Source organism: Odocoileus virginianus, unplaced genomic scaffold (assembly GCF_023699985.2).
Source record: "Odocoileus virginianus isolate 20LAN1187 ecotype Illinois unplaced genomic scaffold, Ovbor_1.2 Unplaced_Scaffold_19, whole genome shotgun sequence".
NCBI lineage: Eukaryota > Metazoa > Chordata > Mammalia > Artiodactyla > Cervidae > Odocoileus > Odocoileus virginianus.
The window spans coordinates 569,330-585,632 of NW_027224281.1; the positions used below are offsets into that span (position 1 = coordinate 569,330).

At 39.6% G+C, this 16,303-nt stretch overlaps 1 pseudogene; it reads left to right on the forward strand.

Moving 5' to 3' along the window:
- Window positions 1-70: 70 nt before the first annotated feature.
- LOC139033584 (olfactory receptor 8B3-like) lies at window positions 71-11,656 on the forward strand (annotated as a pseudogene).
- The last annotated feature ends 4,647 nt before the right edge of the window (window positions 11,657-16,303 follow it).

Below are 16,303 nucleotides of genomic sequence, written 5' to 3' on the forward strand. Positions count from 1 at the left end.
AGTGAAAAAAGCCAGTCTCAGAGATTGCATATTGTTTGATTTCATTTATTATCCTCCAAATGACTTGACTATGGAGGTGGAGATGAGCGAGATGGAGATGGAGAAAACGGAGATGAATGGGAAAGGGGATGGGTGTGAATATGAAAGAATAGTGTAAGAGAATTTCTAAATGTATTGAAACAGTTCTGTATCCAGTCATGGTGTTGCTACATGAATATATACAAAGGATCAAATTGCATAGACCTACACACATGTACACACACACTATGGAAACACTCAGTGCCTATAAGGCTACTAAAAATCTCACTGTCTGCAGTCCTGAAGTCTTGTTACCATTACTAAACCAGTGTCAATTTCCTGGCTTCACTGTTACACAGCAATTGTGAAAGATGTCATCATGATAGGAAGCTAGATGGTGTTCAAGGGACTCTATGCATTATTTTAGCAACTCCATGTGAATCTATACTTATTTCAAAATAAATTTTAGCTTCAATCTTGTAAGCATAAGTACTAGTTAATACATATCTAGGAATTATAGTCAGATACAACTCAGTGACTGAACTGAACTGAACTGAACTGAGGAATTCTAAAGTCATATTTTCTTGAAATAGAAGTCTAAGAATAGTGATTTTCTTATGTGCTCTATGCTTAGTCACCCAGCCGTGTCCAACTCTTTGCGACTCCATGGACTGTAGCCCTCCAGGCTTCTTTGTCCATGGGGATTCTCCAAGCAAGGATACTGGAGTGGGGGGTGGGGAACTAAGATGGCGGAGGAATAGGACGGGGAGACCACTTTCTCCCCTACAAATTCATCGAAAGAACATTTGAACGCTGAGCAAACTTCACAAAACAACTTCTGACCGCTAGCAGAAGACATCAGGCGCCCAGAAAAGCAGCCCATCATCTTCGAAAGGAGGTAGGACAAAATATAAAAGATAAAAAGAGAGACAAAAGAGCTAGGGACGGAGACCCGTTCCCGGGAAGGGAGTCTTAATAGAGGAAGTTTCCAAACACCAGGAAACCCTCGCACTGGCAGGTCTGGGGGAAGTTTTCAAATCTCAGAGGGCAACCTAACTGGGAGGAAAAATAAATAAAACCCACAGATTACGTGCCTAAAAGCAACTCCCAGCAGAAAAGTACCCCAGATGCCCGCATCCGCCACCAGCAAGTGGGGGCGGAACGGAGAGGAGCGGGCGGCATTGCTTAGGGTAAGGACCGGGCCTGAATGCCCTGAGGGCAATCGGAGGGAGCTAACGTGAGATAGCAACTTAAACTGTGGGATAGCAAGAGAGAGAGAGAGAGAGAGAGAGAGAGAGAGAAAATTAACCGGCCCAAACACACTGCCGGCCGTTCGCAGAACAAAGGGACTGAGCAATTCCAGAGAAGAGCTAGCCAGCAGTGGACTGGAGGCAGGAGGCAGGGGGAGGGGAAAGGGGCAAACTCGGCCCCAGAGACGGCACCCCTACCAAACTGCAAACAGGCTCCCAGTTTCTAACCAAAGACTTCCTGAGATTCTGGATGGTCGACATCCGCCGGGAGGGTCGCGGCTAGAGGCCAGCTCCCGAGAACAGACACAAGGCGCACGCACCTGACTGGCGCGTGGAAACTGAGGCTGGGACCGTGGAGGGGAGAAGGTGCACCACACCTGGGGAGAGTGCGCCCATCAAGCTCCTGGCTGCCTGAGCTGCTCGGGCCGGGGAAGGCACAAAACGCAGGCCCAACCGAGTCCACGCTTTTGTGGAGGACCCGAAAACTGGAACTGCACACCACGCAGGGCCCGCTCCCTATAGAGCAGCCTGGAGCCTGAGCAGTGTAGACGGGGAAAGCACACACCCGTGAGCGGGGCAAACCCAGTGTGGCCGGAACACTGCGAGTGCTCCCCACACAGGCCAGTGACATTTGTCTGCAGCGCCCCTCCCTCCCCGCAGCACGACTGAACAAGCGAACCTAAACAAGAGACCACCTCCGCCCACTCGTGTCAGGGCAGGAATTAGACACTGAAGAGACCATCAAACAGAAGCCAAATAAACAAAGGGAACCGCTTCAGAAGTGACCGGTGCAACAGATTAAAATCCCTGTAGGTAACACCGACTACACCGGAAGGGGCCTATAGATATCAAGAAGTGTAAGCTGGAACAAGGAGCTATCTGAAACTGAACCAAACACACTGACCGCAACAGCTCCAGAGAAATTCCTAGATATATTTTTACTTTTTGTTGTTGTTTTGTTTTGTTTTTTTAATTAAAAAAATTTTTTTCTTTTCTTTTTTTTAAAATTTTTTCTCTTTTATTTTCTTTTAAAATTCCCTATTACTCCTCCATTACTCCTTAACTTTCATTTTCATTTTCATATATTTTTACTATTTTTAATTAGGAAAAAATTTTTTTTCTTTTTTTATTTTTTCTCTTATTTTCTTTTAAAGTCCTCTATTACTCTTCTATTACTCCTTAATTTTCATTTTCATTTCACTATAACCTTGCAAAAACAACAAAAAAAGAGGCCCTGTTTTTAAACTGAACTTCATATATATTTCTTAAAAGTTTTTGTGGTTTTGGTTTTGTTTTTAATATTGTATTTTTAAGAGTCTAACCTCTACTCTAGATTTTTAATCTTTGTTTTTCAGTATTTGATATCAATTTTGGACATTTAAGAATCCAGTATTCAGTACCCATTTTTACTCAGGAGTGTGTTGATTACTCTCTCCCACTTTTGACTCTCCATTTTCTCCCTCAGATCACCTCTATTTCCTCCCTCCCCCTTCTCTTCCCAATTCAATTCTGTGAATCTCTGTGGGTATCTGGGCTATGGAGAACACTTAGCGAACAGAGTACTGCATAGATCTGTCTCTCTCCTCTTGAGTCCCCCCTTTTCTCCTCCTGCTCATCTCTATCTCCCTCCTCCCTCTCCTCTTCTTCATATAACTCTGTGAACCTCTCTGGGGGTCCCTCACTGTGGAGAATCTTTTCACCATTAACCTAGAAGTTTTATTATCAGTGCTGTATAGTTGGAGAAGTCTTGAGGCTACTGGAAGAATAAAACTGAAATCCAGAGGCAGGAGACTTAAGCCCAAAACCTGAGAACACCAGAAAACTCCTGACTACATGGAACATTAAGTAATAAGAGACCATCCAAAAGCCTCCATACCTACACTGAAACCAACCACCACCCAAGAGCCAGTAAGTTTCAGAGCAAGACATACCACGCAAATTCTCCAGCAATGCAGGAACATAGCCCTGAGTGTCAACATACAGGCTGCCCAAAGTCACACCTAACACATAGACCCATCTCAAAACTCATTACTGGACACTCCATTGCACTCCAGAGAGAAGAAATCCAGTTCCACGCACCAGAACACCGACGCAAGCTTCCCTAACCAGGAAACCTTGACAAGCCAATCGTCCAACCCCACCCACTGGGAGAAACCTCCACAATAAAAAGGAACCACAGACCACCAGAATACAGAAAGGCCACTCCAAATCACAGCAATCTAAACAAGATGAAAAGGCAGAGAAATACCCAGCAGGTAAAGGAACATGAAAAATGCCCACCAAGTCAAACAAAAGAGGAGGAGATAGGAAATCTACCTGAAAAAGAATTTAGAATAATGATAATAAAAATGATCCAAAATCTTGAAAACAAAATGGAGGCACAGATAAATATCCTGGAGACAAAGATTGAGAAGATGCAAGAAATCTTTAATAAGGACCTAGAGGAAATAAAAAAGAATCAATTAAAAATGAATAATACAATAAATGAGATAAAAAACACTCTGGAGGGAACCAACAGTAGAATAACAGAGACAGAAGATAGGATAAGTGAGGTAGAAGATAAAATGGTGGAAATAAATGAAGCAGAGAGGAAAAAAGAAAAAAGAATCAAAAGAAATGAGGACAACCTCAGGGACCTCTGGGACAATGTGAAACACCCCAACATTCAAATCATAGGAGTCCCAGAAGAAGAAGACAAAAAGAAAAGCCATGAGAAAATACTTGAGGAGATAATAGCTGAAAACTTCCCTAAAATGGGGAAGGAAATAATTACACAGGTCCAAGAAAGCCAAAGAGTCCCAAACAGGATAAGCCCAAGGGGAAACACCCCAAGACACATGTTAATCAAATTAACAAAGATAAACCACAAAGAACAAATATTAAAAGCTGCAAGGGAGAAACAACAAATAATACACAAAGGGATTCCCATAAGGATAACAGCTGACCTATCAATAGAAACCCTTCAGGCCAGAAGGGAATGACAGGACATAATTAAAGTAATGAAAGAGAATAACCTACAACCTAGATTACTGTACCCAGCAAGGATCTCATTCAGATATGAAGGAGAACTCAAAAGCTTTACAGACAAGAAAAAGTTGAGAGAATTCAGCACCACCAAACCAGCTCTTCAACAAATGCTAAAGGATCTTCTCTAGACAGGAAACACAGAAAGGCTGTATAAACATGAACCCAAAACAACAAAATAAATGGCAATGGGACCATTCTTATCAATAATTACCTTAAATGTAAATGGGCTGAATGCCCCAACCAAAAGACAGACTGGCTGAATGGATACAAAAACAAGACCCCTATATATGCTGTCTACAAGAGACCCACCTCAAAACAAGGGACACATACAGACTGAAAGTGAAGGGCTGGAAAAAAATATTTCATGCAAATGGAGACCAAAAGAAAGCAGGAGTAGCAATACTCATATCAGATAAAATAGACTTTAAAGGCTGTGAAAAGAGACAAAGAAGGACACTACATAATGATCAAAGGATCAATCCAAGAAGAAGATATAACAATTATAAATATATATGCACCCAACATAGGTAAGGCAAATGCTAATGAGTATGAAAGGGGAAATAAACAGTAACACAATAATAGTGGGAGACTTTAATACCCCACTCACAACTATGGATAGATCAACTAAACAGAAAATTAACAAGGAAATGCAAACTTTAAAAGACACAATGAACCAGCTAGACCTAATTGATATCTATAGGACATTTCACCCAAAACAATCAATTTCACCTTTTTCTCAAGTGCACACGGAACCTTCTCCAGAATAGATCACATCCTGGGCCATAAATCTAGTCTTGGGAAATTCAAAAAAATTGAAATCATTCCAGTCATCTTTTCTGACCACAGTGCAGTAAGATTAGATCTCAATTACAGGAAAAAAAATTATTAAAAATTCAAACATATGGAGGCTAAATAACACACTTCTGAATAATCATAGAAGAAATCAAAAAAGAAATAAAAATATGCATAGAAATGAATGAAAATGAAAACACAACAACCCAAAACCTATGGGACACTGTAAAAGCAGTGCTAAGGGGAAGGTTCATAGCATTACAGGCTTACCTCAAGAAACAAGAAAAAAGTCAAATAAATAACCTAACTCACTGGGAGGACCCAGAGGGATGGGGTGGAGAGGGAGTTGGGAGGGGGGACCGGGATGGGGAATACATGTAAATCCATGGCTAATTCAATGTATGACAAAAACCACTGCAATGCTGTAAAGTAATTAGCCTCCAACTAATAAAAATTAAAAAAAAAAAAAAAAAAAAGAAGCCTAAAAAAAAAAAAAAAATAAATAAATAAATAAATAACCTAACTCTATACCTAAAGCAACTAGCGAAGGAAGAAATGAAGAACCCCAGGGTTAGTAGAAGGAAAGAAATCTTAAAAATTAGGGCAGAAATAAATGCAAAAGAAACTAAAGAGACCATAGCAAAAATCAACAAAGTTAAAAGCTGGGTTTTTGAAAAAATAAACAAAATTGACAAACCGTTAGCCAGACTCATTAAGAAACAAAGGGAGAAGAACCAAATCAATAAAATTAGAAATGAAAGTGGAGAGATCACGACAGACAACACTGAAATACAAAGGATCATAAGAGACTACTACCAGCAGCTCTATGACAATAAAATGGACAACTTGGAAGAAATGGACAAGTTCTTAGAAAAGTATAGCTTTCCAAAAATGAACCAGAAAGAAATAGATCTTAACAGACCCATCACAAGCAAGGAAATTGAAACTGTAATCAGAAATCTTCCAGCAAACAAAAGCCCAGGACGAGATGGCTTCACAGCTGAATTCTACCAAAAATTTAGATAAGAGCTAACACCTATCTTACTCAAACTCTTCCAGAAAATTTCAGAAGAAGGTAAACTTCCAAACTCATTCTATGAGGCCACTATCACCATAATTCCAAAACCAGACAAGGATGCCACAAAAAAAGAAAACTACAGGCCAATAGCACTGATGAACATAGATGCAAAAATCTTTAACAAAATTCTAGCAAACAGAATCCAACAACATATTTAAAAAAAATCATACATCATGACCAAGTGGGCTTATTCCCAGGAATGCAAGGATTCTTTAATATCTGCAAATCAATCAATGTAATACACCACATTAACAAATTGAAAGATAAAACCATATGATTATCTCAATAGATGCAGAAAAAGCCTTTGACAAAATTCAACATCATTTATGACTAAAACTCTCCAGAAAGCAGTAATAGAAGGAACATACCTCAACATAATAAAAGCTATATATGGCAAACCCACAGCAAACATTACCCTCAATGGTGAAAAATTGAAAGCATTTCCCCTGAAATCAGGAACAAGACAAGGGTGCCCACTCTCACCACTACTATTCAACATAGTTTTGGAAATTTTGGCCACAGGAATCAGAGCAAAAAAGAAATAAAAGGAATCCAGATAGAAAATGAAACTCTCTCTGTTTGCAGATGACATGATCCTCTACATAGAAAACCCTAAAGACTCCACCAGAAAATTACTAGAGCTAATCAATGAATATAGTAAAGTTGCAGGATATAAAATTAACACACAGAAATCCCTTGCACTCCTATACACTAACAATGAGAAAACAGAAAAAGAAATTAAGGAAACAATACCATTCACCATTGCAACAAAAAGAATAAAATACTTAGGAGTATATCTACCTAAAGAAACAAAAGACCTATACATAGAAAACTATAAAACACTGATGAAAGAAATCAAAGAGGACACAAACAGATGGAGAAAGGTACCGTGTTCATGGATTGGAAGAATCAATATTGTCAAAATGACTATACTACCAAAAGCAATCTATAGATTCAATGCAATCCCTATCAATCTACCAACAGTATTCTTCACCGAACTAGGACAAATAAATTCACAATTTGTATGGAAGTACCAAAAACCTCAAATAGCCAAAGCAATCTTGAGAAAGAAGAATGGAACTGGAGGAATCAATCTGCCTGACTACAGACTCTACTACAAAGCCACAGTCATCAAGACAGTATGGTACTGGCACAAAGACAGAAACATAGATAAATGGAACAAAATAGAAAGCCCAGAGATAAATCCACATACCTGTGGACACCTTATCTTCGACAAATGAGGCAAGAATATACAATGGAGAAAAGACAATCTCTTTAACAAGTGGTGCTGGGAAAACTGGTCAACCACTTGTAAAAGAATGAAACTACAACACTTTCTAACACCATACACAAGAATAAACTCCAAATGGATTAAAGATCTAAATGTAAGACCAGAAACTATAAAACTCCTAGAGGAGAACATAGGCAAAACACTCTCCAACATAAATCACAGCAGGATCCTCTATAACCCACCTCCAAAAATATTGGAAATAAGAGCAAAAATAAACAAATGGGACCTAATGACACTTAAAAGCTTTTGTACAACAAAGGAAACTATAAGCAAAGTGAAAAGACAACCTTCAGAATGGAAGAAAATAATAGCAAACAAAGCAACAGACAAGGGATTAACCTCAAAAATATACAAGCAACTCCTGAAGCTCAATTCCAGAAAAATAAATGACCCAATCAAAAAATGGGCCAAAGAACTAAACAGACATTTCTCCAAAGAAGACATACAGATGGCTAACAAACACATGAAAAGGTGCTCAACATCACTCATTGTCAGAGAAATGCAAATCAAAACCACAATGAGGTACCATTACACACCAGTCAGGATGGTTGCTATCCAAAAGTCTACAAGCAATAAATGCTGGAGAAGATGTGGAGAAAAGGGAACCCTCTTACACTGTTGGTGGGAATGCAAACTGGTACAGCCACTATGGAGAACAGTGTGGAGATTTCTTAAAACCTGGAAATAAAACTGCCATATTACTCAGCAATCTTCCTTCTGGGCACACACACCAAGGAAACCAGATCTGAAAGAGACACGTGCACCCCAATGTTCATCGCAGCACTGTTTATAATAGCCAGGACATGGAAGCAACCTAGATGCCCATCAGCAGATGAATGGATAAGGAAGCTGTGGTACATATACACCATGGAATATTACTCAGCCATTAAAAAGAATTCATTTGAATCAGTTCTAATGAGATGGATGAAACTGGAGCCCATTATACAGAGCAAAGTAAGCCAGAAAGATAAAGACCATTACAGTATACTAAAGCATATATATGGAATTTAAAAAGATGGTAATGATAACCCTATATGCAAAACAGAAAAAGAGACACAGATGTACAGAACAGACTTTTAGACTCTGTGGGAGAAGGCAAGGGTGGGATGTTTTGAGAGAACAGCATTGAAACATGTATATTATCAAGGGTGAAACAGATCACCAGCCCAGGTTGGATGCATGAGACAAGTGCTTGGGCCTGGTGCACTGGGAAGACCCAGAGGGATGGGGTGGGGAGGGAGGTGGGAGGGGGGTTCGGGATGGGGAATACATGTAAATCCATGGCTGATTCATGTCAATGTATGGCAAAACCACTACAATATTGTAAAGTAATTAGCCTCCAACCAATAAAAATAAATGGGGGAAAAAAAGAGTACTGGCATGGGTTGCCATGACCTCCTCCAAGGAATCTTCCCAACTCAGGGATTGAACCCATATCTCTTGCATTGCAGGTGGATTCTTTACTGTCTGAGCCACCAAGGAAGCCCAAGAATACTGGAGTGGGTAGCCTATCCTTTCTCCAGGGGATCTTCCCACCCAGGAATTGAACAGGGGTCTCCTGCATTGCAGGCAGATTCTTTACCAGCTGATCTACCAGGGAAGCCCCTGATTTTCTTATAGACTTAATTTATTAAAAGCAAAGACATATTGAATCAGAACAGCCCAAAGTAAATTTTCATGGAATGTTGGATTAGAATTATATCTAATAGCATTTTACTGAAGCAATAATATCTAAAAGCAATAAAATATCCTTTTGTCTATATGTCTATAAAATGTTCATATATATTTAAAGATACTCAAACTATTTTATAAAGCAAAATAAATAACCTTTACCGAAGTGTTGATAAATTTTACTAAGATTAATATGTTACCTGGAATGACAGTTAATGAAATTCTCAGTGACATTAATTATTTTCATTTTTATGAAGAACAGAGAGGAACTTTTTCTATGCTTCAGGGATGTACATTCCCTGAAGGAAATGATTAGGCTGTGAAAACAGACACAAATTTCTTGCCTGCAGAGCTTATCATGATGGGAAAGTCTTAAGGGACACTTACCCCTGGATTTCTAATCAGGTATAAAAAAAATACAAGCCTTAAGCAAATGCCATGAAATCTACACCGTGGTGGTGGAGCTGCCAAGTCTGTGGTTTCCCTTTACAGTCTCTTGAAAGATTTATAGGTACAAGTTTAACCTGAACTTTAGACTAACTCCTGTAACGTTCAGACTGTCATATCAGTGCTCTGACTCTTTTGCCAACACGGAGAAGATTCTGTGACTGCATCTGCTCAGTGTCAATATCTCCAAATCCAGTTCTTCCAGAAGGGTGGAGGTGAAACACATATGAAGTTCCCTTGACACTGAGTTCCCTCAATGGAAAGAATGTGAGTTAACCAGGTTTCTTTTTCTCTCGTTGCTAAAAAATGAGGAAAAGCATTTCTACTGAATAACAAGAAACTCCAAGGTCTGGATCTCCAGCATGACTGCTTGTATTGTTCTGAGCATTCTCTGAGTATTCTCTGTGTTAGCCTTGTCCTCCCTCTGGTAGCAGGGGAACCTAAAGGAGTTCCAAGTGGCAAATCTAGAACATAGCAATATCAGAGGAAGAAAATATTTGTTTTTCTCCTAAAATTCTTTTGTTGAAATGTATGTATTATACAACTTTACATGTCATTATAAGAATACAGCTTGGTATGCTTTCACTAATTTAACGGCTAATTTAATTAGCACCCAACTTAATTTATTTCTCTTTCATGCCATTCTGTAAAACATGGTAAAGTACATCCACCTTGTTTTATTCATCCTCTGTTCTTCTAGGATGAAATAGAGCACGAGAAAGTGTAGAAGCAATGGAGTATATGGTTAAGTATAAAGTTTAGGCCACCAAGGCTCTCCTCCAGATCTGTTATTAATTATTGACTTCATAATATCTTGTAGTAGAGTGTCTGTAAATCATATTGACTGTTAAAAACTTCCTTCCAGGAAGCAGAATATTGGTGTGACCTCTGCTCTATATGAATTCTCTCTTTCTTGAAGGTCACCACAGGGAAACTGAGATATCTAGTAGAGTGATGGAAACTTGAGTAGGGAAAAAGTGACTGGGCAGATGTGTTGGTTGGAGTGATGGGGATACATTCCTACTACTGAAACTCATCAACAGTTAGGTTTGTTCCTCAGCTATCCCATCCCTCTATCTTTTAGTAAAGTTAGAGCTATTATTTGTCCCATACAACTCATGAAAACAAAAGACATGGGGGAAGGCATGGGCAAATCTATGGCTGATTCATGTTGATGTTTGGTAGAAACCAATGCAATACTGTAAAGCAATTATCCTTCAATTAAAAATAAATTTAATAAAAAGGCAGTGATTTAAATGTTGAGATGTGTGTGCCTTCAGACACTATGAAGCAGAGGAGGACTTACATGATTTCTGCCAGTCTGAGACTTTTTCTCATAAATAAAGCTCATATAAAACCTAGTTTGTAAGGACAAAGCTGTGTTCCCTACTAATGAAATTTTCTTCTGTTCTCACAGATTTCCAAAGTTGAGACTAGAAAGCTGGCTATAAAGGACTCCTTAGTGATTGAATTTACTCTTGCTGGATTAACAGGCCATCCAGCAACCCCTCTATTACCTGTTTCTAATGATCTATGTTGTCACCATGGTTGGCAACCTAGGCTTGATCCTTCTTATTGGTCTAAATTCTCACCTTCACACCCCCATGTACTATTTTCTCTTCAACCTGTCCTTCATTGATCTCTATTACTCTTCTGTTTTCGCCCCCAAGATGCTGATGAACTTTGTCTTCAGGAAGAATACCATCTCGTTTGTGGGGTGCATGACTCAGCTGTTTTTCTTTCTCTTTTTTGTCATCTCTGAGTGCTATATGTTGACCTCAATGGCCTATGATTGCTATGTGGCCATCTGTAATCCCTTGCTGTATAAGGTCCATGTCCCATCAGGTCCTTTTGGTGCTCTGTTTGGCTGCATATGTGATGGGATTTGCTGGAGTGTTTGCCCACACAGGGTGCATGCTTAGACTAACCTTCTGCAATGTTAATGTCATCAACCATTACTTGTGTGACATCCTCCCACTCCTCCAACTCTCTTGTACCAGCACCTATGTCAATGAGGTGGTGGTTCTCATTGTCATGGGTATTAACATCACAATACCCAGTTTCACCATCCTGATTTCTTAAATATCCATATATTACTTTACAATATATTCTTGTTCCTTGTCTGTTTTATGTAGTGGTTTGTATGTCTTAGTCCCATGAATGCAATTTGCCCCTCCCTCCTTCCCTCTCAGCTCGTGCCTCCCCTGACAGTTCCCAAGTAGACACCAGGTAACCAGGGAGCTACTGATGCAGCCCATAAAAGCCAGCCTTCAGGGAGGGGTCCAGAGAAAGTTGCAGAGGAAAGGAGTGGGGATCTGAAGGAGCTGATGGGGAAGGTCCAGCAGAGTTTGCTTACTAGTGAACAACTTTTGAAACGGGACTTTCCCAAATGCTTCTGTTATATCTGAAATATCTAATAGTACATATGCATTTATTATTTTAGTATTGAGGGTTTTTCTTTTCTTTTTTGGTGGTGGTGGTGGGATAATGGATTTTCCCTTTGATTTACTTTTCTCTGTTAAAATGACTTCATAAAGTTCTTTAAAATGTAATATGTAAAAAACAACAAACATTATTCTCAATAGTAAAAAACAGGAAACATTTCTTCTAAGATCAGGAACAAGAGAAGACAATTACAATTAGTAGCCACTTTAACCACTATTATTCAACAAAGTTTTGTAAGTCCTATACATGGCAATCAGGGAAGAAAAAAAATAAAATGGATCTACATTGGAAAACAAGAAGTAAAACTCTTACTCTTTGCAAATAAGATACCATCAGAAAATTACTAGAGCTAATCATGAATTTAGTAAAGTTACAGGATACAAAATCAATACACAGAAATCCCCTGCATCTATACACTACTAACAAAAAATCAGAAAGAAAAATTAAGGAAACAATCCCATTCACCATTGCAACAAAAAGAATAAAATACCTAGGAATAAACCTACCTAAGGAGACAAAAGACCTGTATGCAGAAAACTATAAGATACTGATGAAAGAAAGATGACACAAACAGATGAAGAGATATATCATGTTCTTGGATTGGAAGAATCAATATTGTGAAAATTACTATACTACCTAAAACTGTCTATAGAGTCAATGAAATTCTGTCGAATTACCAATGACATTTTTCACAGAACTAGAGCAAAAAATTTCACAATTTTATGGAAACACAAAAGACCTCAAACAGCCCAAACAATCTCGAGAAAGAAAAGTAGAACAGGAGGAATCAACCTTCCTCCCTAAGACCTCAAATGGCCAAAGCAATCTCAATGAAGAAACTGGAGGAACCAAACTTCCTCCCTTCATAACATACTACAAAGTCACAGTGATCAAGACAGTATAGTACTGGTACAAAAACAGAAATATAGACAAACAGATCAAGCTAGAAAACCCAGAGATAAACTGACACACCTATGGGCACCTTATCTTTGACAAAAGAGGCAAGCAATACTATACAGTGGAGAAAAGACAGTTTCTTCAATAAGTGGTGCTGGGAAAACTGGACAGCTACATGTAAAAATGAAATGAGAACACTTCCTAACACCATACACAAAAAGAAAATCAAATTAAAGACCTAAATGTAGGGTCAGAAACTATAAAACTCAGAAAATGTAGGTAGAACACTTTGACATAAATCACAGCAAGATCCTCTTTTACCCACCTCCTAGATTAGTGGAAATAAAAACAAAAAATTTTAATGGGATTTAATTGAGCTTAAAAGCTTTTGAACAGCAAAGAAAACTATAAACAAAATGAAAAGACAACCCTCAGAATGGGAAATAATATTGCAAATGAGACAACTGACAAAAGATTAATCTTCAAAATACATAAGCAGCTCATGCAGCTCACCGTCAGAAAAATAGACAACCCCACCAAAATATGGGCAGGAGACCTAAACAGACATTCCTGCAAAGAAGACATACAGATGGCCAATAAACACATGAAAAAAATACTAAACATAAGTCATTATTAGAGATATGAACATCAAAACTACAGTGAGGTATCACCTCACACCAATCAGAATGTCCATCATCAAAATCTACAAACAAAAATTGCTGGAAAGGATGAGGAGAAAAGGAAAACCTCTTGCGCAGTTGGTGTCAACATGAATTGATACAGCCTCTGTGGAGAACAGTATGCAGATTTCTTTAAAAACTGGGGAAAAAACAACCTTGTGGATGCATGGATGCTAAGTCACTTCAGTTGTGTCTGACTCTCTGTGACCCTATGGACTGTAGCCCACCAGATCCCTCTGTCCATGGGATTCACCAGGCAAGAACACTGGAACAGGTTACTATGTCCTCCTCAGGATATCTCCCAGACCCAGGGATTGAACCTACATCTATGTCTCCTGCATTGGCAGGCAGGCAGGCAGGTTCTTTACCACTGACTCAGCAATCCAACGACTGGGAATGTACCCTGAGAAAACCATAATTGAAAAAGACACGGGGGCGGTCCTAAGATGGTGGAGGAATAGGACAGGGAGACCACTTTCTCCCCCACAAATTCATCAAAAGATCATTTGAATGCTGAGCAACTTCCACAAAACAACTTCTGAATGCTGGCGGAGGACACCAGGCACCCAGAAAGGCAGCCCATTCTCTTTGAAAGGAGGTAGGACAAAATATAAAAGACAAAAAGAGAGACAAAAGAGTTAGGGACAGAGACCTGTCCTGGGGAGGGAGTCGTGAAGGAGGAGAAGTTTCCAAACACCAGGAAACCCTCTCAACAGCGTGTGTGTGGGAAGTTCTGGAATCTCAGAGGGCAACATAACCTGGAGGAAAGGAAAAAAAAAAACAAAAACCCACAGAATACGTCCCTTAACCACAGCTCCCAGCGGATAAATATCCAGACTCTCGTGTTTGTCACCAGCAAGCGGGGGAGGTGTGGGGTGCATGCTTAGGGTAAGGACCGGGCCTGAATGTCCTGAGGACAATCTGAAGGAGCTAATCTGAGATAGCAATCCAAACTGCAGGATACCTCAAGAGAAAAAAAGAGAACTTTCCCGCAAAAAAAGCTCTAACCTAAGGCACAGCCTGGCTGGTTACAGAACAAAGGATTGAGCAAAAACCAAAGGAGAGCTAGCTGGCTACAGCCCAGCCCAGCCCCCCGCCAGAGTTAGTTTATAATTTTTGTGATTGATTTTTTTTTATTTTTAACTTTGTATTTTTGAGAATCTAACCTCTACTCTAGATTTTTAATTTTTGCTTTTTTGTATGTATTATCAATTTTGTACCTTTAAGAATCTAATTTTCAGTACCCATTTTTACTTTGGGGTGTGATTACTGGCCTGATTGCTCTCTCCCCTTTTGACTCTCGCTTTTCTCGCCCCTATAGAGATAGGTCACCTCTATCTCCTCCCTCCCCCTTCTCTTCTCTACCTAACTCTGTGACTCTCTCTGAGTATTCTGCGCTGTGGTGAACATTTAGGGTACTGAATACTTGCTAGATTGGTCTCCCCCCTTTTGATTGCCCCTCTTCTCCTCCTGGTCACCTCTATCTCCTTCCTCCCTCTTCTCTTCTCTATGTAACTCCGTGAACCTCTCTGGGTGTTCCAGGCTGTGGAGAGCACATAGGGATTTGATTACTGGCTAGATTGCTCTCTCCCCTTTTGATTCCCCTCTTCTCCTCCTGGTCACCTCTATCTCCCTCTTCCCTCTTCTCTTCTCCATGTAACTCTGTGAACCTCTCTGGGTGTCCCTCACTGTGGAGAATCTTTTCACCATTAACCTAGATGTTTTATCATCAGTGCTGTATGGATGGAGAAGTCTTGAGGTTACTGTAAGAATAAGACTGAAAGCCAGAGGCAGGAGGCTTAAATCCAAACTTGAGAACACCAGAGAATGCCTGACTCCAGGGAACATTAATCAACAAGAGCTCATCCAAACAAGCCTCCATACCTACACTGAAACCAAGCTCCACCCAAGAGCCAACAAGTTCCAGAGCAAGACATACCATGCTAATTCTCCAGCAATGCAGGAACATAGCCCTGAGCATTAAAATACAGGCTGCCCAAAGTCACACCAAACCCATAGACACCTCAAAACTCACTACTGGACACTTCATTGCACTCCAGAGAGAAGAGATCCAGCTCCACCCACCAGAACACAGACACAAGCTTCCCCAACCAGGAAACCTTGACAAGCCACTAGTCCAACCCCACCCACAGGGAGCAGGCTCCACAATAAAAAGGAACCACAAACTTCCAGCATACAGAAAGGCCACCCCAAACATAGCAATCTAAACAAAATGAAAAGGCAGAGAAATATTCAGCAGGTAAAGGAACATGATAAATGCCCACCAAACCAAACAAAAGAAGAGGAGATAGGGAGTCTACCTGAAAAAGAATTCAGAATAATGATAGTAAAGATGATCCAAAATCTTGAAAACAAAATGGAGTTACAGATAAATAGACTAGAGACAAGGATTGAGAAGATGCAAGAAATGTTTAACAAGGACCTAGAAGAAATTTTTAAAAGTCAATCAATAATGAATAATGCAATAACTGAGATCAAAAGCACTCTGGAGGAAACCAACAGTAGAAAAACGGAGGCAAAAGATAGGATAAGTGAGGCAGAAGATAGAAATAGAAATGGTGGAAATAAATGAAGCAGAGAAGAAAAAGGAAGTAAAAGAAATGAGGGTCACCTCAGAGACCTCTGGGACAATGTTAAATGCCCCAACTTTCGAATCATAGAAATCCCAGAAGAAGAATACAGAAAG